At 38.8% G+C, this 23,815-nt stretch overlaps 1 protein-coding gene across 2 annotated transcripts in view; it reads right to left on the bottom strand.

Annotated features, from left to right (window-relative positions):
* NAV3 (neuron navigator 3) overlaps positions 1-23,337 on the bottom strand; it is an 894,692-nt gene extending 871,355 nt beyond the window's left edge. Inside the window, exon 1 of one of the 2 annotated variants that reach the window (XM_071218968.1) lies at positions 23,000-23,337. The gene's annotated coding sequence lies outside the window, so the exon portion shown is untranslated. The remainder of the gene's footprint in view (positions 1-22,999) is intronic. The other variant, XM_071218967.1, reaches the window with a different exon arrangement.
* Positions 23,338-23,815: the final 478 nt, after the last annotated feature.

Genomic DNA, 23,815 nt, shown 5'->3' with positions numbered 1-23,815 from the left:
CCAAGTGGATAAGCATTACTATAGGGTTTCATGACGACACTTAATGACTGACACCTTTGGTAGTCTCTATCACTGCCTTTCAGAATGTGACACCTCTGTTTATAGAATACCTCTTATTCTGTGCTTCCCTGAAAAAAAGCTCTACTTTTTTCCCCAACCTTTAAGGCCAAGCCCCATTTTGTCTATTAATATCTTTTTTTTTTTAAGATTTATTTATTTATTTCTCCCCCCTCCCTTGTCTGCTCTCTGTGTCCATTGGCTGTGTGTTCTTCTGTGTCTGCTTATATTCTAATTAGGCAGCTCAGGGAACCAATCCTGGGACCTTCTGGAGTGGGAGAGGTGATCATTCTCTTATGCCCCTCAGCTTCCTGTTTTTTTGCCAAGTCCCTTATTGTCTCTCCTCTGTCTCTCTTTCTGTTATATCATCTTGCTGTATCAGTTCTCTGCATTGACCGGCAATCCTGCGTGGAGTTGGCACTCCTGTGCGGGGCGGCATCCCGCGTGGGCTGGCACCCCACATGGGCTGGCACTCCATGTGGGCCAGCTCGCCTTCTCCAGGAGGCCCTGGGTATCAAACTCTGGACCTCCTATATGTTAGACAGGAGCCCAAATGCTTGAGCCACATCCACTTCCCCATTAATGTCTTAACAGGAATTCTTGCTAGCTTGGGGAACGAGAAACTTCTGAAACACACTCAAAATGAGACTATGCATTGTCCCTCAAATGCTGACCCAGCCACATACACTTTAGCCTAGCCATGCTGCCTTGACATTCTGAGGCTTGCCTAGAAAATGTAAATGCAGAGAGGAAAAAACAAGTATTATATCAAGTCCTTTATCAGTATACTTCCAATACTGTTTTCTTCAGGTTCCCAGATACATGCTAAGCTGTTGATATGAGAAAATCTTGTAAACATCTGCTTTTTTCCTAATGCTTCCTTTTTTTCCTAATGAAATCTTATGGGTGGAGAAGAGAAACTAAATAATAGAAGTAGGAAAAGGGCAAAAAGTGGTGGGAAAAGTTATATATATCCTTGATTGGAACAAAATATTTTCCCATCTCTTGTAATTTTAAAAAATATTTATTGTATGTGCTTAGTGTAATAGATGCCTAACTGAGATATGACTTCCTATTGTAACTGAGACTACACCAGTGGCAGGAAGATGATTTGATTATTTCACCTTCACAATTGCATTACTTTTGATTTCCTAGATTAAATCCAAAGATGTGAAAGGAAACAGAACTGCATTGCTGTCTCTGCTACAACACTAACTTGCTTGTGCAAATATCTTAACCTCGCTGGGCCTCAATGGGATGAACATATATTCTACTAATTTTGTAGGATTATAAACCTAGGTCTTTTAGAAAAACCTAAGCCATATACAGACTCAAAGAAATATTATTCTTCAAAGGATGGCCATAGGAAGTTTGAACACTCTTTCCAAAGAGGGTCAGGAAATTGTCCCTATGCCAAACTGATGGTTTCACTGAGAAGTCAGGTTGTGTTCTTGGTTTCTCCTTCTCTGACAACACGACACCTGCAAGACTTGGTGAGAAAAGGCTATTCCATAAAGAAAGCATGGAGATCAGTGAACTTATTGGGAGAAGGAGGAGTAATGCTGAGCTAATTTTCTTTCCTAAATCAAATGTTTCCAGATTCTTCCTAAACTAATGAGCAATTATTTCAAAATTTAAAATGAAACCAACAAGCATTGAGGTTGTGAGGCATGTTCTACACAAATATTACTCCAGCTGAGGTCTAGGATCAAACCTAGAAAAAATCCAGGACATAAAACATTTACCCTTGTTAGCCTGGTTTCCTCATCAGGGCTGTATACTTAGAGTTATTTCTCTCCAGTCATTTGTTTGGCAAGAAAACCTGATGTGCTTTATGTAATTAGCTGATTAAAGGTGGTATTCGAATTGCACCCTAGCTATACAAAGTGATCTTGAGTCGACCTAAGGACAAATTCAAACCCTTCGATTGACAATATTTGTGTTTAGGATAATACATATTTACTCAAGGAGAGAATAAACATTTCTATTTACACAATCCCAACACCTCTAACAACATATTTATTCATTCCAGAGGCAAGTTTCATTAGTCCATTTCTAGAACGAAAAAACATGACGAATTTTAAATCATACAATCCTGAGACAAACAAGCAAATTATTCACAACGATTATTTATTGTGAGAATGGAAACAAAAATTATCATACTTGATTCATTTATGACATATAGAAGAAAGATATTATATCATCTAACCGTAATTCACCATCGCTATTGACTGCAGAATCCTATTTTAAATATGAGACACACTGACCCTAAAACACAAGCAGGAAAGAAGTGCTTTGCTTAAGGAGAGCTCCTTCCATTCATGTATCCCTAACAAAACAAGCAAATCATGTTTTTTCCCTTCAACTGTTGTTACTGATTTTTAAATATTTATAGCTTTTCCCAGCATGGTAGAGGAGTAACTAGCCTATTATAATTGAGAATGCACTGGAAGTGAAGAGAGTACTAGAATCCTTGGCTGCCTTAGCAACTGCATGCCTTTCTATGTCCTAGCTGTCAATTCCAAAGTCTAGAAATTAAAGAATATGAGTCCTAATTCCTCTCCACCACAATCAGTTTTATGAATCCGAATAAACTACCAAACTTTACTATGAGCCTCGGTTTAGTCACCTGTAAATTGGGGACAAATACATGACTATGTACATTCCAAATCTGAAACTATCACATACTAAAATACTTGGGAAAAAGTCAAGAGAACTATATAAATGCAATAAATTGGCATTTCCAATTAACTTTAAATTGCCACTGAAAGAGAAAATATCCTTCTCTAGTCCTCCTAGATATTTTCTCTAAAACAGTTTTTAAAAAGAGAAATGATTTATTGCAGCTTATGTACTTTAAATGCTACCATTTTTTTAGATTGTTTTTAACTAGAGTACAAAATAGACTTTGAGTACCTTCAGTTACCACACTTTGGGGACTCTTCTATTACCTCTCTAACCTGGTCTGACTCTCGCCACAGGCTATTTTCATTTACACCCCATTGTCATAGCTAGCTAGGAGAGTCAGTCTTTGATCAAATGAGTCAGGCCCTTAAAAAGGAAAAAAAAAAAACAAAAAACACTCTGAACAGGCAGCAAAGAATGGATATGGTGTAAAAAAAAAAAAAGATAGCTGAAATAGCAAGTAATCACACCCACTTATACATAAAGCTGATTGATTATTAATAAGTTGTTACAACTTTACCATTTGGCTTGATCATTTAGAGACTTCAAAGCCTCCTTTGTCAACATATAATGATGAACTGAGTTTCCACCAGAAACAGAAACTAGCAGTTAAATTCCTTCATTCCCCTCTATTTTATGTTCTCTCAGCCCACTAAAGCTTTAATACCCATGCAAAATAGAAGACTTTATACTACTTGGCTACACACACCAAAAATTCTCACCATAAACCATTTCCCCACATGATAATCCCATCATGCCCAAATAAAGATACAAGCATGTTTTGAGGATAAAGTAAAAACTGGTTTATTTATTTGCTGGACATGCCAGGAGGAAAACTAAAATGTTGTACTACCACCTTTACAATTAGAACTCAGCCAATTTATTGTCCACTGCCTGGATGCTGAATTTCAATCTAGTCTTTAAATATAATTCACCCAAAAATAAAGGGCTGAATATCAGGTATAAAACACAAATTATTTTATACTGACAGCAGTAAAGGCATGTAATGAAATCTTTTTCTGTCTACCACGTCATCCATCTAATTCATAGGAATTCATTTAATCCTTAGGTCCAATTCAATTCCATGTGTACCTCTCTACAAATAAATCTACAAGGGTCCTTAACAAGAGTCATAAGCGGGGGCTCAGAATGCAAATGAGAAAATCAACCATAAGTTACACACAAAAGAAGCCTTATTCTAACTTAAATATCTTTTAGATGGCAATAAACTGCTTTATTTGAAAAAACTGAACTGTTAACTCTGAGCAAAACTTGAAACTAATAACAGATACCAGAGGTTAATTTTCAAGGACTATGATGTACAATTTACCACCCACTTCTTTTTCATTAACAGCACCAACTCTTCATTAAAACCTTCTCTAGTCTGTTCCTTCCTTTGGTATTAGTGATTCGCATGACTGGGAGAATAATAATTACTTACCACTCAATCTTTAGGAAACCGCTCAGCAAAAAGGACCAAGATTTGACTTCTGCTTCGTATTACATTTGAGAGATTATAGAAGCCACACACATTTGAAGTTCAAACACATAAAAGTCCTGCTCTCTTTAGATTTATCTGATGAAATAGAACGTTTCAATATTAATTAGAAAGTCAATGAAATAAAACCACTTACTTTCCCACCAAAAAGCTTCCACGGATAGTACCTTAAAGCCTTGTCAAAAATAATTGGCATATAATTTAATAGATAATTTATTAAATAGCAAAGAAAACAATGATCAGTTAAAATCATAGATATGCTGTAATGCATCAGCCTTTCCTTCCATCTTATAAAAATGTTATTTTGATTTTTTCACTACAGAAAACCAGTTTTATATATATATATATATAATATACATTAGCATGAAAGAGATGTTATAATGTTAGAATCTGCACTTCAGTTTATTTGTGAAATACTTTATATTTACTCACTAATGCATACATTTTTACCAGTTGAAGCACCAAATCAGTGTCTGATTCTTCTCTGAAGTTTTTGATTCAATTAAACATTTAAGTGCTTATCAGCTGATTCACAACATCTAAATATAGTATGTGAGGGATGTAAAGGATGCTGTTTGAGTACAGTTTCATGGTATCTACACTGACAATTATTTGGCCTTCCAAGGAAGCAAAAGTCACAGCAAACCCATCGTCGTGAGCTAGGCCTCAAGGTCACATTGCTTGGGACCAACTGAGTCGCAGTGGGGAAGCGCTTTCCATCTCAAACAGTCCCTGATTTTTCATAAATTGCCTAATGTGTGATTCTACACAATAATCAAATTTGGTGTGAGGATGCAATAATCTCACCCAAATTTGGCTAATCCCAGTCAGGGAAACATACATTGTTTTTTTTGGTACACTAGCATTTCATTTTAAATTTCAACCACATCTCATTTTCTAATTATTCTTCCTCAGGCAGGTAAACAAACAACCTCAGATTTTAAGAAATATTTAAAATCCAACTTTTACTTCTGGATCAGTTTTATGAGGTTAAATTTAATACAACTGGAATTAACCATTAAGGACCCTTTCAGTTCCCACATTGCTAACTTCTTGTTGAAGATCTAGTCACTCTTAATATTAAAATGCATAATAAATGTACACCTATTGGATATTTACAATATAGTTGGAATCTTTAGAAACAAATTTCCATTTAATTCTTAAATCAAATCTGGGACAAGTGTTATTATCAGCCTCACTTTGTAGATAAAGGTACAGATGAAGAATTCTCTACAAGAAGTGGGATCAGATTATGAAGACTCAGCTCCTGGCTGACACATGATATTGCTTCTGCATTAAAAAATATTTTATATTAAGATGCTATAAATCCTGACATCTGCCCGTAAAGGGATATGTCATACCTTTTTAACATCCTTCAAAGATCACTGCTACCTCCAGAATAAGGTATAAACTCTGTGGTCTAGAATCTATACATTTTAAGGGCTGCCCTTCCAGCTTCATCATACTGCACCTGCTCCATGAACACAGTTTTGCTGCTGGGACTGATCATTCCCAAACTCTTCATATTGCCTTATGCCTTTGTATACTTGCACAGGCAGCTGCCACCTCCTGAAACATCCTCTTCCATTGTGTCCATCTGGAAGGTTCCCACTCATTTTTTCATGACTCATTTCAGGCATCTTATCTCTTGGTAAACTTCCCTAATGCCCTGCTCCCAGGCAGAATGGTCACCCCCACCTGTTTTCCCATGCACCTTTTCATACATCTAGAGTCACTATAAAAATTTCATACCAAGTCTCATCTCACCAGCAGTGAGCTCCTTGAGAGAAATTCAATTATTTTATCTTTCATCCTTGTCTCTTCAACACTGAAAAGAGACACGCTGTTAATGCATAAATTGTACAAAGCTTCTATTTGGTGTGATAGAAAGGTTTTGGTAATGGATGGCGGTAGCACAACATTGTGAATGTAATTAACAACTCTGAATTATATATTTGAATGTGGTCAAAAGGGGAAATTTTATGTTGTATATATGTCATTAGAATTTTTTTAAAAACCTATAGTACTATAACACAAACAGGGCACCTAAAGTAAATCATGGACTATAGTTAATAGCACAATCATAATAATATTCCTTCAACTGTAAAAAAAAAAATATGCCACACTAATGGAAGATGTTAATAATAGGGGTTTAAATGAGAACTATTTTCCACATAATTTTTCTATAAACCCACAAAGCCTCTAATAATAAAAACAAGTAAAGGAAGGAATGTATAAGTGGGATTAGTAGAGTCAAGCAAGAGAGATCACCTAAATACAAGCTCTAGAGTTATAGGACTTTGTGGATGGCAAGAATGAACAACTATGAAGATGAGATTTATAAAGAATATTTTCTACTTCTGGAAATGAAGTTTTAAAAAAATCATGAAAATTATCTCGGTAGTATTGGTCCAAAGTGGAAAGAGCATGACACTTGTAGAACAATAAACTACCTCAGTCCAGCTGAAACGTGAGGTAAAGAGGGCTAGACACAAGAGGAAGCTGGGCCAGATCCCATAAACCCATAAACCACACAACAGATTGAATATTGCTTGAACACTTTCCCAATTAGAACATCCTTACTTCTCTTTCTGCATATCCAAATCCAAGGTTCAAATACCACTTCCGCCATGAAGCATCTGCATTTTCCCCAACCAGGAGCCCTTCCTTCCTCAATCAGTTCCTCTCTTACAGCACTTACCAACATTTTCTTTGTACAAGTCTTATCTTTCCAGCTAGAATTAAAGTCATTAAGGACAAGGACTTCACCCTTTTATTCTCACCCATTCCAAGAACCTAACATGTGGTGAGATAAATAAGGCACTCTCTAAGTTTTGAATATGAGCAAAAAAGCATTAAAAACAAATTTATAACTATGTAGCATAGCAATTCCAAGATAGACAGCACATGAGAAAATCTCTTTCCCAAGTTCCCAATATGCTAGATTTTACATTTGGACCTATGATGTAGATAAAAGTTATTTAAAATTTTTGTATAAATAGCCATCTCATTATTAATCACAGAGGTCTCAAACCAGTTATTTATCCAGAATAACTTGTATAAGTTGTATTTGAATCACAATCACTTTTATGAGCTAAGAAAATATATCAAATGCAGCATATTGAAAATGTTGGTGACAGAAAGCATTGTGTTGGCAGAAGGGAAGCATGGGTACTGGGTTACAGCCGTTTGAGATTATTTTATGAATCCCAAAAAGAGAAAGATTATGTTTGTAAACTAACCCATTCCTCTGGGTATGATAGCCTTTGATTGCATTAAATTCAGTTGAGGGGACTTTGATTAAGTTACCGATGATTGCTGTAGGGTTTTTTATTGGACAGTGAGGTAGGACTCAGGTTGAGTCCCTATTCCCTTGCTGGGTATGATACAAATGGACTCACGTAGACAGACACAGAAAAACTGTTGTTTTTGATTCTGCCATGTGACAGAAAGGAGAGGCTCAAACAGCTGAGGCCTGGAGGAGAAATGAGCCATTTGCCTGATAATTTACAGCTGAACTTGGGAAGAGACCAGACTACCTGAGGCTGATATAAGAGACACAGAAACAAAAAGCCCTATGTCAGGAGAGAGAGGACTACAGGATGGCTTAAGCAAGAAGCCCAAGAGGCTGGGTCCACAGAGCAGCTCAAGAGGAAAGGCTGAGCCTGGAGGGGAAGGCTGAAACTTGGGCAGAGATCAGCAGCCATCCTGCTTCACCATGTGGCAGCATGTCAGGATCAACAACAGCTGACTGGTGAGAAGGCACCTCTGATGGTACCTCAATTTGGAGTTTTCAAGGCCTTGGAACTGTAAGCTTTTGCCCCAAATAAACCCCCTTTATAAAAGCCAACAGATTTCTGGTACTTTGCATCAGCAGCCCTTCGGCAAACTAAAACATGGGGCAAAGAGAAGATATGTGTCTTTATTGAGGAAAAATGTTTGGATTTACATTTGATAATAAACTACAGTTTAGAAGCTACCAAGATTTTAGGAAACTAAGGGAAAAAATTCACAAACACACACACACGCATAAGCATGCATACAGCCACACACAGAATTGCCAGACAGGATAAGAATCGTTTTCGCAGCACTTAGACATCAAAATAATCAATAGGACAAGTGATGTTCCTTAAGATGCAGCTATAGATCAAGGACATAGCAAGGTGCATGCTGGAAGTTAGCATTTTAATTTAAATCAGAGCCACCATTCATTCTAAAACATTTCACTGAAATATAACCTTCAGACATGAAGCAGGCAATGGCAACCATTTCATAATGGAATATACACAGCATCACAAGAGAAACAAACACTGTATTTTCAGTTTAAGTTTCTGCCCTGTATTATAAAATATGCTTTACACTGTGTGGGAGATTTTCTGGGGACAAATTCCCATACGTAGACTTTGGCCCTGGGTGCTGTCATGGGAAAGATCAGACCGTGGGTAATATTTTCTCATCTAAAATCTTAATATAATTAAGTGGTTGACAATGAGGTACATGGATGAATCCAAAGGTCTCCACCCTTTTTGTGTTGAGGCATTTATTCCAATTGTCAGCTGCCTTGGAGTCATACACACTGGAGAGAATAAGGAGACAGAAGAATTTCTAGTAGCTGCAAGGAAGAGGCAGTTTAGCTGCCACATTCATAAATTCACCCTGTAGTACTTCCTCCTCTTGAGCCTCAATCACCCAAAAGGAAAGAAGAACAGGAAAGGAATACAATCAATAGGGACCAATGTACATTTGCATAATACTTTAGAGGAGTCTGGGATCCTTCACATTTATTACCTCAATCTAATTTACAGAGAAACAAGGTCCATGGTCAGCTAAATTGGCCACAGCTACCATAGACCTGTGTGAGATCCATAACGGCAGTGGAAATGCACACAAAGTATTCGGCAAATGCTCAAAGTACTGGGACTACAATATTAAAAGGCTTTCATATAAGGAGTTTTTCCTCCCACTGTTAGAATTTTCTGACAAAATATGCTCATCCAGCTGAAACATCACGATTCCTGATTCCTTCCACAACTCCACAATCCCTAACTGTAATTCCTAATCCCAAAAGCTCTGAAATCAAAAGGTTTTTCATAACTGATCTGACCTTTATCCCCCTGGATTAGTATTCTATCACTGCTGTAACAAATTATCACAAAATTAGTGGCTTTAAAAATTGCAAATTTATTGTCTTACAGTTCTAGAGGTCATGGGTCTGACACAAGTCTGTCTGGACTAAAATCAAGGGATTGGCAAAGGTCTGTTCCTTTCTGGGGGTTGTAGGGAAGAATATGTTTCCTTGTGTTTTCCAGTTCTAGAGGCCACCTGCAGTCCACGGCTCATGACCCCCTTCCTCTAGCAGGACAGCATCTCTCTTCCCTGCTTCAGTCAACACCTCTCTTTCTCTTACCACAGCCAGAAAAACATTCTTTGCTTTTTAGAATACATGAGATTACACTGGGTTCATCCAGAAAATCCAGGATAATCTCCCCACCTCAAGATCCTTAATTTAATCACACCTGTCCACCCCCTTAAGAGGAAGAATTATTATTCTAACAGGCCAAGCCCCAAAAACAGTGACAGGGCCACAATTATTAATGGGCAGATTCCTTATGCTTTGAAGGGCATAAAACCAAGGTTACTCCCTCTTTCTTTCTCAGCTTCCTAGTTTTATATTGAAATTGGAACCTCTCTTGGGTATAGTCATGCCTTATTCTCTTTGATTTGCTTCCTAAACTCTGGCTAGATCAGAGGGTATGAAGTCTAAAAATATATATTCAAGGAGAAGTAGAAGGTGGTCCTGCTTTATCTTCCAGGTGTAAGTAAGGTATGTGCTCCCAACAGTTTTTTCCAAAGAGCATAGCCATGCATTAAGGAGAATTGGCACCATCTCAAGCTATTAATGAAGTGCTATTCTGATTACCATTTGGCTGCTATCCCCTGCATATATATCTTCCCTGGGGACCCTGCAGAGGGATAGAGGTAATTGGCAAGACAGAATCAAGCCTTCCTGGGACCCTAACCATACCATTATCAAAACCCCACCTCAATTCTTAAAATACACAATTAGCAAGCACTAATAACAGGAAGTTTCTGTAAAAGTTCATGGGATGCTCTCCCATTATGGCAGTTAAAAAAAATTTTTTTTTCCAGAGAACTATCCTGCAGTATAATACAGACATTTATCCTATGGGGAACAGCTTGAACAGACATTAGTTGGCAGAAAGAAAAAAAAGCTATAAGTAATGGCACATTTTCTAATGTAACTTCCTGTGACATTATTGAGAGTTTATCAGCTATAGGCAGAAAAGCTCTTGTGGTTATTGAGTCCATATATAGGAGTCCTTCAAAAGAGCATTAGTATTCATCAACAGTGTAGAACTCAGGATAACTCTCAATTATGGTAATATAACACAACCCGATCTTGTTTTGAGCACAGCCTGACCATAATAAATAGTGACTAGCTATAAATAAGGAGCTCGATGTGCAAAAAAAAATTTAAATATATAGATTGAACATACTATTTTACTCATTTCTGAACCCCTATTATACTAATCACCATGCAGAATGCAATTAATATATATCTGTAAACTTTATTTTATTTAAACACCATGTTTGCTTTAAAGGGTAAATGAATGTGATGCCAAATGTGCAAAGCACCATAAAACAAGCTCACAAGATGGGACACATTTCCAACAATTAAACAAAACCATGCTTATCAGAAGACATCTAAGAAAACATTCCCAGATGCCCTACATGTCTGTCATATTCTTGTTAGAACTAGGTGTGGTTTAATTTCTACACATTTTATGAAGAGCAGAAAAATTGTGTAGTTTATCCTCAATGCTAAAGGCCTTTCCTATTGCACATTATGCTCAAACATAGAAAGAACTAATGCCCTTATCAACTTTATCCTATGGCATGTATTGCAACTCATTTGTGATGCCCTAAAAAAGAATTTCTGAATGGTTTCACATTGGTTTTACTGAATCGTCCCAGATGGTGCTTTGCCAAAGACCAAAAAAAAAAAATCAATTTCAATTCCCAGAGAGCATGATGTTGGTGTAGGTCCCCAAACACCACCACTGCTTTATATCAAAATAACCTTGGGTCTGAAAAAAATCACTGGGGACAAGAATTCTCAGAGCTATCCTACCTAATAAATTAAGCAGGAAAAAAGACCAAAAATAGTATGTTTCAAATCAAAATGGGATCAGCAGTTCAATAGGAAAACCCCCTAATATCCATGCCAATCTAAGGGGTCAAAACTCTCCTCCTTAGTATCCTTGAAAATTCCAGCTACCCACACACACACACACACACACACACATATAAAACTTAAATATATTAAGGATTCAGTTGCCTTTGAAAATTTTATTGGACAGTAATTTAGAAAAATTCACCAATATTTTTGTTCTCTTGTTGACACCATTTTATCTGCAAGAATGTACCAAACCTTTGTATATAATCTATTCCAGCTTTTGATAATATCCAATTTAGGTATCTTTGGTGTTCTAAAATAACAAGACAAATTCACACATACAATCCAGACCATTTTTAAGGTGGTTCCACATGAAAAGCCAAAGTGCAGATTCATGAATAATGACTACAATAAGCAACGTGCTAACCAGGGCCTCATGTGGAACATATAACATTTTGGGCACTTTAATCTTACATATTTCAGAAGGCAACAGGAGAAAAGCTTCTGTGACAACCAAAACCCAAACTAAAAAAGGCCTTTGCATGTATGTGCAAAGCTCTTTTAGGTAACCTAAAGGTAAACTATTAATACTATCTCGCTGTTTACCCAAAAATCAGCTAAAACATGTCCCAGCTCTTGAACCCTCAAGAAGCACTCTTCCTTTCCCTCCCTCACCCCTTTCATTTTCTTTCAAATTCCAAAACAATTTATTGTTGACAGATACATTGCCAAAAGAAAGGAACAGGATGGACTTCTATTAGCAATAAATGAAAGAAAAGACAATGTGTCTTCTGCCCTCATTCATTTATGGAAAATGTCCACAGAAGATTCAGACCCAGGAATTAAAACTATAAAAGAAGGGTAGAAAAACAGTATTTCACTGTGATAATGCAGAGTTAAATTGCATTCTGTCAACTTGAACTCTATTAACTGGCACTTCAACATATCTATAAAATAAAGACAGATAGTATTTATAATGTCAATTCTGAGATAAGTAGTATAAGGTTTTTGTATTTGTTGTCTATTGCTGCATAACAAATTACTCCAAAATTTAGCAGCTTAAAACAACAATAAACTGTGGTTGTAGTCAAGATATTATTTAGGACTTAACCAGGCCTAATGGACCCTCCTCCAAGATTACTCATTCATACAGCTGATAGGTTAGTGATGGCTGTTAGTAGGCCTCACTTCCTTGCCACATGCACACTATTAACTGCTTAAGTGTCCTGAAACAAGGCTACCCTGTGAACGAGTGATCCAAGAGAGCAAGGTAAAAATGGCAATGTCTTTTATGACTTAGCCTCAGTAGTCATACACTATCACTCCCACCCCATTCTATTGCTCACACAGAACCACCCTGATAGAATGTTGGAAGGGACCCCGAAAGGGCATGAATAGCAGGGGGCAAGGATCATTGAGGGTCATTGGGGCAACAATACTGAAACAAGCTTCCAAATGAAAGAAAAATGAAGGCTTGAAATCGTTTTGGAATTGTTCATTATAACCCAATTTCTTGAAAACTATTCTTAAATATCTTAATTTCTTGAAAATTATTTCAAGACTATGAGAGAACATCTTATAAATTCTTAGAGGGAGAATGTTTTAACCCTGCTTAGTGCATTTGCTCAGTTCCAACACACTTTTCAGGGATCATTTTGTGTATATTACTTTATTGACTTGCCATTAAATGTATTATATATAATACCTATATAGTTTAGTATCAGTATTATTTATGCTTTCATCAATGTTACACAAAAAAACAGATATTCCAGATTTTCAAAACCAGAGTGAGTTAGAAGTCCCATAGCCCCCAAAATATCACAGAATCATAAAACTGGGAAAGATCTTAAGAGGTTGCCTAATTTGTTGAAGCTGAGTAATGGATATATGGGAATCCATACCATTCTTTCTGCTTCTGTGTTTGCTCAAAGCTCTCCATAATAAAGAAATATTTAAGAGTTATACTAATAAAATACATTCATTATGTAGATGACTAAAAATGTAAAGAAAGTTACCTATGCAATGAAGCTCTTAACCTGAGCACTCAAAACAAAAAGAAAATAAGGCTGAAGCATAATATCTTTAACTGTCTTTAACTCCCCATCAACGAGACTTCACAAAAAATTATTCAGCAAACTTCTTTAGTAAAAGCTGGTAGTTTTAGGATTACATTAGAGTTTTAGTAGGCAGTTGTAGCTTGTGAGTAAACAGCACTACAATGCTGAAAAGTTAGAAGTTTTATGTTTGTCAGGATTTTCTTTATAAATGACTTATTATATTACTACTATAGCTAATTTTGATTTAGACATCAAAATTTTTAATGAAAAAAACCTATGCATAATCTTGATACCACATATAAAAGGAGTTAAGATAAGCTTTTATGGAAATTAGGAGAATGAAGCCAAAGGATGGGTATTTATTTCCCAACACCTAGTCATTTTTCAGCTTGAGACTACTGGGGAAAACTAAGGAAAAGTGGGGTGGAAGGAGTATATTGCTATGGAGACAGCATTATGGTTCACATTTAGACTTGGAGGAAAAGTAAATCAAAACAGGGAAAAAAAACAAAAACAACTGCCTTCTTCATGCCTTCAACAGCAGCAGCATCGACAGTAATAGAAGCAGCCAATATTAATGAGTATTTGCTATATGCCAGATTCTAAGTGCAATTTTAATATATAATTTAAAAAGTTGTGGGTTTACAGAAAAATCATGCAGAAAATACAGCGTTCTCAAATAATGTCCCTGTAATTAGCACTTTGCCTCAGTGTGATACCTTTGTAACAACTGATGAAGGAATATTAAACTGTAGTATTAACTATAGTTCTTGGTCTATATTAGGACTCACTGTGTTGTGCCTGTTTTGATTTTATTCTAATAATATATATACAACCTAAAAATTTCCCCTCTTAACCACAAATACGTAGTTCAAATATATAATACAATGCTGTTAATTACGTTCACAATGTTGTGCTACCATCACCACCACCCATTACCAACAAAAATTCTATACCAATTGAGCATTAACTCCTCATTCCCTACTCCATCCCTCATCTCTGGTAACAGGTATTCTAGTTTCTAAGTATGAATTTGTTTATTCTAATATTTCATATCCGTGAGATCAAGCAACATTTGTCCTTTGGTGTCTGGCTTATTTTACTCAACATGATTTCTCCAGGGTTCATCCACATTGACACATAAAAAATTTTAGTCCTTTCTAATGCTGAATAATATTTCATTGTATGTATATACTACATCTTGTTTATCCACACATCTGTTGATAGACACTAGATTGCTTCCATTATCTAGCAAATTGTAAATAATGCCACTATTAACATGAATTTGCAAATATTTGTTTGAGTACCTGCCTTCAATTCTTCTGGGTATATACCTAGAAGGGGGATTGCCAGATCATATGGTAATGCTATTCTTAATTTTCTGAGAAACTGCCAAACTGTCTTCCACAGCAGCTATCCCATTTTACAATCCTATGAACAATGAATGAGTGTCTCTATATCTCCACATCCTTTCCAGCACTTGTCATTTTCTGTCTTTTTTTTAATAGTAGTCATTCTAGTGGGTTTGAAATGGTATTTCTCTGTGGTTTTTATTTGCGATTACCTAATGTCTAAAGACATTGAGCATCTTTCCATGTGTTTTTTGGCCATTTGTATATCTTCATTGAAGAAATGTCTGTTCAAGTCTTTTGCCCACTTTTTAATTTTTTCTTTTTGAAGAATTTTTTTCTATATGCTAGATATTAATCTTTTATCATATATGTGGTTTCTATATATTTTCTCTCATTGTATAGGTTGTCATTTTACTTTCATGATAAAGTCCTTTGATGCACAGCTGTTTTTAATTTTGATGAAGTCCCATTTATTTATTTTTTAAAGATTTATTTTATTTATTTATTCCCCACACCCCTTGCCACTTATTTTGCTGTCTGCTCTCTGTGTCCATTCGCTGTGCATTCTTCTGTGCTGGATGGCTTTCTCCTTCCATGTCGGGGGCTTATACCGACCCGCTATGATTAAGAGGAGCCTTGGATTTCTCGGGAGCGCGCACTTGCATGTCTGAAGTAATCCTACCACAGCCCTACGCCCTCCTCTCTTCTCACCTTGGGACTTCTCTCCTGCAACATTGCTGCTACCTGAGCCTTGGCTACCTCATACGATCCACGGCGGTCTGGGAGAATCGCTGGATGGCTTTCTTCTTCCATGTCGGGGGCTTATACCGACCCGCTATGATTAAGAGGAGCCTTGGATTTCTCGGGAGCACGCGCTTGCACATCTGAAGTAACCCTACCATAGTCCTACGCTCTCCTCTCTTCTCACCCCTATCTTTTCGCTCTGCATTGCTGCTCCTGAACCTTGGTGACCTCATAAGATCCACGGCGGTCTGGGAGAATCGCTGGATGGCTTTCTCCTTCCATGTCGGGGGCTTATACCGACCCGCTATGATTAAGAGGCGCCAATAAAACTCTCAGGAGTGCGTGCCTGAGCACCTCCACCCCTGCCTTCACCTCTGCCTTCTCCCCTCTGCGCTTGCTCCCCTTTGCCTTGCTCCACTGCTCATCGTCCCGCCCTCCCCTCGTCGGGGCCTTCTCTTGGCCCGGGACCACCGTCGGAGCCCCACCGGCTCCGACCCCTCGTCTCACCGCGCACCTCGGCTCCTGACCACACTTCTGTGTCTACTTGTCTCCCTTTGTTGCATCATCTTGCTGCACCAACTCTCCATGGGTACGAACCATCAGTTCTCCATGGCACGTGGGCCAGTTTGCCCACCATATGGTAGACGGGAGCCCAATTGGTTGAACCACATCTGCTTCCCCCATTTATTTTTAATTTTGTTGCTCATGCTTTTGTTGTAAAGTCTCAGAAACCACTGCCTAACACAAGTTCCTGAAGATGCTTCCCCTTTAGTTTGCTTCTAGGAGTTTGATAGTCCTCTTTGATCCATTTTGAGTTGTTTTAGTAGATGGTATGAGATAGGGGTTCACCTTCATTATTTTCCATATGGATATCCACTAACAAGGGGAAACAGGAGTGCAAAAATACAATGGAGATAAAGAAAAGGGTAAAGAAGAATTTGCCTGGAATATAGGACATCCTGTAGGGCATCTCTCAGTACTATCATGCCCTGTCATTAATGTCAGTGGGAAACTCCAACATCTCAATCTAGGCAGGACTACTAATGGCCCAGAAATTTCAGGAATGAAGGTTTGGGTCACCCCACCAGGCATAGAACCATGGCCAGCAGAGGTGCTTGCTGAGGACATAGGGAATGTGGAATAGGTAGTGGAAGAAGGTAATTATAAATATAAACTGCAATCATATGACAAGTTAGAGAAAAGAGGATTATAATGGTGAATATTTCTTCCCTGTTTTGTTATGAGTATGTTTGTATATATACATAAAGCAAATATCTGTTTTCTTCCCTATTTTATCCCTTTATCATATGACATAAGTTGTATTAGCTTCATGTTGTAGTATTTAAGTTATTGGATATCAAATTTAAGACTGAATATAAACCCAGGACTAATCCTAGGGAGAATCAGTGGATCTCTGGTTGTATGGGTTGTATGTGGGACAGTCAAGCACTGTTAGGCAAAAATATGACTATTATGCTTTTATTTAGAGATTGAGTACAGTTTAAGGAAATATGTATGGCTTCCATGTTGACAGGGGGCCCACTATGGTGTGTCAACATAGCCAGGTTTTGGTGTTTAGTTGTTTGGTCAAGCAAGCCCTGTCCTGAGTCTTACTGTGAGGATATAACATGACTTTAAATCATCAGTAAGTTGATTATAGATGTAATCAGACACAGATACAATCAACTTAAGAGACTGCCTTTAACAATGAAAGGAGTCTCATCCAATCAGCTGAAGACTTTAAAAGAAGAAGTGATGATCTCATTAGTCAGAAAAGAGACTTTCCATCTCTACTTCAGTCAGCCAGCTTCTTCTGGAGAATTCATCAAAAACCTTCAGGGAAATGGATGTGGCTCAAGCAGCTGGGCTCCTGTCTACCATGTGGGAGGTCCAGGGTTCCATGCCCAGGGCCTCCTGGTGAGCACAGGCTGGCCCACCAAGCAAACTGGCCCACACCAAGTGCTGGCCCATGTGGGAGTGCCACCCCATGCAGGAATGCCACGCTGGCCAACGGGAGAGCTGGTGAAGCAAGATGACGCAACAGGAGACACAGAGGAGAGACAATAAGAAGACATAGCAGAACAGGGAGCTGAAGTGGCATAAGAGAGTGACCGCCTCTCTCCCATTCCGCAAGGTCCCAGGATAGGTTCCCAGAGTCACCTAATAAGAATATAAGCAGACACAGAAGAACACACAGCAAATGGACAGAAAGAGCAGACAATGGTGGGTTGGCGGGGAGGGGGGAAATAAATAAATAAATCTTAAAAAAAAGAAAACCTTCATAGGAATTCCTAGCTTGCAGCTGGCCCTACAAAATTTCAAGTTGCCCATCCCCAGTCACATGAGACAATTATTACAAAAACCCAAAATATTTAAAATATTTACATCATATATATATATATTGAGGATATATATATATATCTCCTATCATTTGTTTCCCTGGAGAACTCTAAAATAAGATTCATTTTAGTTCTCTGCTAAATACTCTTAAAATATACTCATTAATTCTTCACAAAATTCTTTCTCAACAACCATAATATAGATGAGGAAACGGACTCATTTAAAAATTTACCCAAGATGTAATCAGTAGCACAGTTAGTATTCAAAGTCAGGCAGTCTGACTCTAGAAGCTACATATTTAATATCAGTACAAAACTGCCTTAAAATGGATCAACACAATCAAGCAACCATAATGTTTGATCCCATCTTAATAAGGTAACATAAGATGGTATGCAATATCAAAACTGGTCAGAGGCTTCCTTTGACTGGAAAGAAAATCCAAAACTCCCAAGGTATGACTTGTCATATTGTATTTGCAAGGCTGGCATATACAAGTTATCATTTCTTCCTAAATACTACACTTACAATCCTACCAAAAAGACACCAAGTAAGGATGGTGACTTAGATGATATTCCCTAGTAGACAAAATTGAAATGTGGGTATAAAGCCTACAGTTGTACATATAAATGGACTGCACATAAATATATACAACACAAGAGTAAAAGAAATATACCATAAGTTTCTTTCAAACTTAACCTGTGATACCTGAGCTATCACAAGTCACTTCTTGTCAAAACACTGACTTTCCTTTCTATTCTCAAGAAAACTTTGGCTTTATGTCACTGGCAGTGCTTCCAGATCTTGAAATCCCTAAGTCTCATTAGCTCAAGTACTTATCCAAACAAACACAATAGCAATTGTCCCAATTGCTAGCACTCTTATGAAAATGATGCTGCATGGATTAGCAAAAAGGATCATTGTACAAACACTGTAATCTAAAATGAACAAATGGCTTTTAAATCCTTACAGGGACCAGGCTTATTTCCTCCAAGTATTGAAAAATCCTTTTAAAATAAGAGAATTTTATATATATATACATATATATATTTTTTTAATTTATATATATATATATTTTTAATTGTAAAGACCTGGAGCTTTAAAAAAAAAACAAGATCATTGAGTTACATAACCAAATTGAATAAAGCATTAAATTCAGAATTGATGCCCTGTAATCCTTGTTCTGAGACTTCATCTGGGACAGAGAAAGATGATGATGACCTATGGAAACATCACCACCAGACACTCATTTATATCAGATATTATTGTTGACAGTCAGACTTGGGAGGAAAATGAAGTCTGAGTAGAAAGATAGCTCTAGGGATTCTTCTTACCCTGAGGTCCACTTAGCCTTAGAGAAAATTATTCTCTTACAAAATGAGATGGGGTTTGGGGGGAAGAGATCTTAAATGGTTAAAAGCAAAGTGGGGGAAATGTATTCCTCCCTTGCATTAATGTAATTTAATGGATGATGTCTCCTGGGATTATTCAGTTCTGCATATTATGTTATGTGACTAGTGACTGAGTATCGACTGCCCATAGGCATAGACCACTGGGGAAATGCACTGGCCTTCTCCTGAATGGAAGGAAAACTTCAGCATCCTTAGACTCCCATCAATGGTCCAAGAAAGGCTCTCTATTCAGAACTCTCTTCTGTTGCCTCTGAATGTGTGCGTATGTCTTTTAGCATCTACCCCTGCTGCATACATATACCTGTATGTGTACATGATTAAGTATTTGAGAATTCAAAAGCAGGAAAAAGATTATTATGCCCATTTTTCTTCTGGGGAAAACAAAGCTAAGTGACAAATGTGAATAAAGAGGCCACCACAAGAACAACTCTGTGCTGCAGAAAAAGTAGGACTATAACCATTGCTGCTCAGCTCCTACCTTCCATACACTGCTCCCTGACTCCAAAGCTTCTGAAGTTGACAGTCTCTCATGTTTGATTTGGTGATATCCTCACTAATTAACCCAGCTCCACACAGTCAGGTGCACATGAGGACTCCTCTATAACTTCTTTTCATTTAAAAAGAGGCAAAATGAAAAGTATGATTTTCTGTGAATGTTACAACACTCCTCCAGTGAATGAGAAGTTAAGGAAACTGTTGTTTTGATCAGAGTCAAAAAGTTAATGTCAGTCTATAGAAAGGAGCCAGCCACCAGTTCTTCTCATATCAAGTCCCTGAATGATGACAAAGTGTGGATCTGTGTCCACATATCAGCTTGCACCCAGGACAACCATTTCGTGTTACAAGAATGATTCACTTGGAGCTCTCCAGTCAACTTCAGAGATGTGTTGTAATTTGAGAATTAACACAATATATTCTTGGTAATTAGCAATGTTTGGCAATACAATCTATTAAAATAGATGAAAAACACTGGTTACATACTGGCATGAAAATAGTGAGTTGAGGTAGGAAATTTGGGGGAATTTTTTCTTAGTAGAAAACATAACTCATCACTGCCAATCTTTAAATGATCCATATATAGATGTGATCCAGGGTGGGGTTGGGGGTGGGGAATGAAGGGACCTGTTTCAGTATCAATGTTCCATAGATAAGAATAACTTATGACTTATCACTAATATGATATACCTTTTAACCTCTAATCACACAAGGGTTAATCAGAACAAACTTTGTTAAACCTTCATATACACACAGAAAAGAAGGGAGCAGACACACAAAAATATTAAATGACCAGGAGGGCATAACATCTCTTAAACTAAGAACAAGAAAAACGGACATTTTATTGCCCTTACAATTAATTGTGCTTTCAAGTTCCATTCAGCCTGCCAGGAGCATCTTGTAAACATGTCAAGGGACCCACAACCCCACCCACCCAGGAAACAACAAAATTGGAAGTACATGTGAAAAGAACAATGTGGGACCTTTACTATGTCAACTTCACTAGGAGGAAGAAGAAAATGTTAGGGGAAAATTATAAAAACACGCTTGGTGGATTTCACTAGCAAAGGGATTTTAAATATTTCACTAAACTGGATAAATATGACCTCTGGTATGAGAAGTATTGGGTGTAGAATTAAGATGAAAATACATTTAGAACGTACAGATTCTTAATTGGCTAAAAACAAAGACAACAGTATTGCATGGCATGGCATGGCATGGCATGGCATGGCATGGCGTGATTATTTTTTCTTGGTTTAGGTATAATTTCCATTAAATGGTAGTTTTTTCTTCTTCCTGATCCATTCTCTGCTCCAAGATCCTTTATCCTGTATTAATAGCTAGATATAAAAACAAATGTGCAGACAAAGGAGAGGAGGCAAAAGAGGGCTCTCTAAAACTGAGACCTTCTTTCTGTATAAACTGTCTACCACTGAAACACAGTGGAGGAAAATCATTGATTAGTATTGTTTTCATCCATGAAATATTTTGACCTCAGGAAAACTTATGAGCATAACAACTATAATTTTTAGTAAGAAACAAAAAAAAAATCCATATAAACTATATTTCTAATTAAATAGGAGGCTTCCTGTTTTTTTTTTGTTTTATATGATTCAGGCATCTTATGTTTCAAAGAAAAATAAGACCACAGTGAGGAAGTACGTCAACATAGACAAGGCAGAATGGATTCCAGAGTTGACTTTTTTTAAAGAAAGAGTATTAATTTATACCTACCTAGTATAGTTATATGTGCACTACACAAATTCCCAAAGCAAAAGGCCTGGTTTTATTGTATTTCCATGTTTTTAGTACTAAAGCCTGGGTCAAGTTATGTATTTCACACAAGAGTTGCTCTGCTTATTCTATTCTTTGGTAGGGTCTGTCTGGCCTTTGGGTTCTCTTAGCTCCTCCTACCAGAGGTTGCTACTTCAGTCACTTCGGCCTTTGGGAAGCAAGCCTCTGAACCTTAATTACAATCCGGTCATTCCGGTGACTCCCAAGCACAAAACTGAAAAAGGATCAAAGAAGAGACAAGGAAGGTAATAGAAGTTGCTTGTTCCCCAAAAGCTGGGGGTAAAAAAAAAAAAAAAAAAAAACTGCCTTCCAAGTCTCCTAAAATTAAATGTCAAGGAGGCCAAAGAGTATATTAATAATTTAGGAGAGAAGTTTCTCTAGAATAAGACTAGGTATTTTTTAAAGATATATTTACTTATATACCTTGCTTAAAACTAGGCAGCCCTTACAATACATGTCATACTTGAAACACTGAAGCACGCTGCAGAACTCAGATTCTGCCATACAGACGCCCAGCTTAGAAGGCATTTCTGCAGAATCGGGGAAGACCAATAGACTCCGGAAACAAATACGTTGATGGATGAGGACGGGTCTGCAAACCACCAGGTTGAGGTGGTAACGCTGCAGGTTTCACAGCTCTTTTCCTGTTAGCAGAACGGGCTGCAAACGATTCCCTTTTCTTTTATTTTAAGGGTAAAGGAAATAAAGAAATGAAGGGGGGGGGGGGGGTGGGAAAGAGAGACGGGAGGGAATAAAGCCGAGAGGGTAATGAGAAAGAAAAAGAAAAAAAAAACGAGGACGGGCAAAGAGAATGAGAAAAACCCAAAGAGGGGCGGGGGAGTAGGAAGGAAAGCTATGATGTATTGACGCTCGCCAGCCGCCCATCCAAGCGCTCCATCACCCCCAAGCCTGCATCCCTCGCTCCTTCCTCTAGAGACATGTGGCTCCCGGGTTCCGCCGCCCTGATACTGACAGGTCTCCCCGCGACCCCAGCCCGGCTCAGGCAGTGCCGGGATGTCCAAAGTAGCCCACCGCAGCCGGCCCATCCGAACCCGCCACTCCCTGGACCGCTCTCGCCACCCCTGCCCCCGACTTCTCCCCGCTCCCCCATCAGTAGTCTCAGGGGAAAAAGCAGAGAAGAGTGCAGCGAAGGGAAAAATCAAAAGGCGAAGGGGACAACCAAATTATTTTTAATTATCTGATCATGGGTCCTGGGAGGCAGCAGAGGAGGCGACCCATCGCAGGCACCTGGAAAGGAACATGCTGTTGCAAATACCCCCGGCTCCTTCGGGCTCGGCGATTTTCCACAAAAGGAACTTTGCAAGGAGCGCCGCTGTTTGCAATGCCAGAGAAAGAGATCGCCGCGTTACCTGGCCGTGGTCATGCCGGCGGGCCGCGGAAATCCTCAGGTTTGCGATATTGAGCCACTTGATCAGGTTACTATGGAAATCGTCTTAAGCAGGAGAAAAGGAAAAGAAAAAAATAAAAAAAATAATAAAAAACCACCCGGCACATCCCGGTCACGCCAAGGGAAATTGCTCCGGTCACCGAGAGCGGGCGCGGGACCCGGCGCGGCACATCTCGCGGCCGGCTGGCTCTTTCTTCGCTCCTGGGCCGGGCCGCGCCTCCCGCCCCGCGCCGCCGCCCCCGAGCAGCCCCGCCGGCGGGCCGAGCCGAGCTCTCCGCGCGCGCAGCCGGGAGCGAAAGCGCGAGCTCGCTCGCAGCCGCCGGCCGGCCTGGGCGGCGTGTGGCGCTGTTTCCCGGCCGCGCAGCTGGAATTTAAAGGGACAGACGCGTCGCGGGGTCTTGGGGCCCTGGCCGGGAGAGGAGCCCTCAAAAGACGTCCACTGCCTCCGCCCGAGCGAGGCCTTGCGGAGATTAAAAAAAGTTTCCTGCTGGGAAGGCGGGAGGAGCGCGGGAGAACCAGCCTCAGCCTCCTCGCCGGAATGCAGAGCCGGCTGGAAGGAGAATGTAGAAGGGCTTTTTTCTTCTCTCCCTCCCTTGGAGACTAGGGGGGAAGTGATTTGTATGCTCAACAAGTCGTGCACCTATTTTCAGCCGCTCGTTTCTGTCCTTATGCACAGACTTTGCATTGAGAGCACATAGAGACAAACAGGGGTTCACTCCTCGTTTTATGACAGACTCTAAGCACCCAAGGGCTTGGGGGAAGGTGATGTTGGGAAGAT

Source organism: Dasypus novemcinctus, chromosome 12, assembly GCF_030445035.2.
Source record: "Dasypus novemcinctus isolate mDasNov1 chromosome 12, mDasNov1.1.hap2, whole genome shotgun sequence".
In the NCBI taxonomy this organism is placed as follows: Eukaryota; Metazoa; Chordata; class Mammalia; order Cingulata; family Dasypodidae; genus Dasypus; species Dasypus novemcinctus.
The sequence above is the reverse complement of the archived record's forward strand: the minus strand, read 5'-3'. Positions and strand labels throughout refer to the sequence as shown.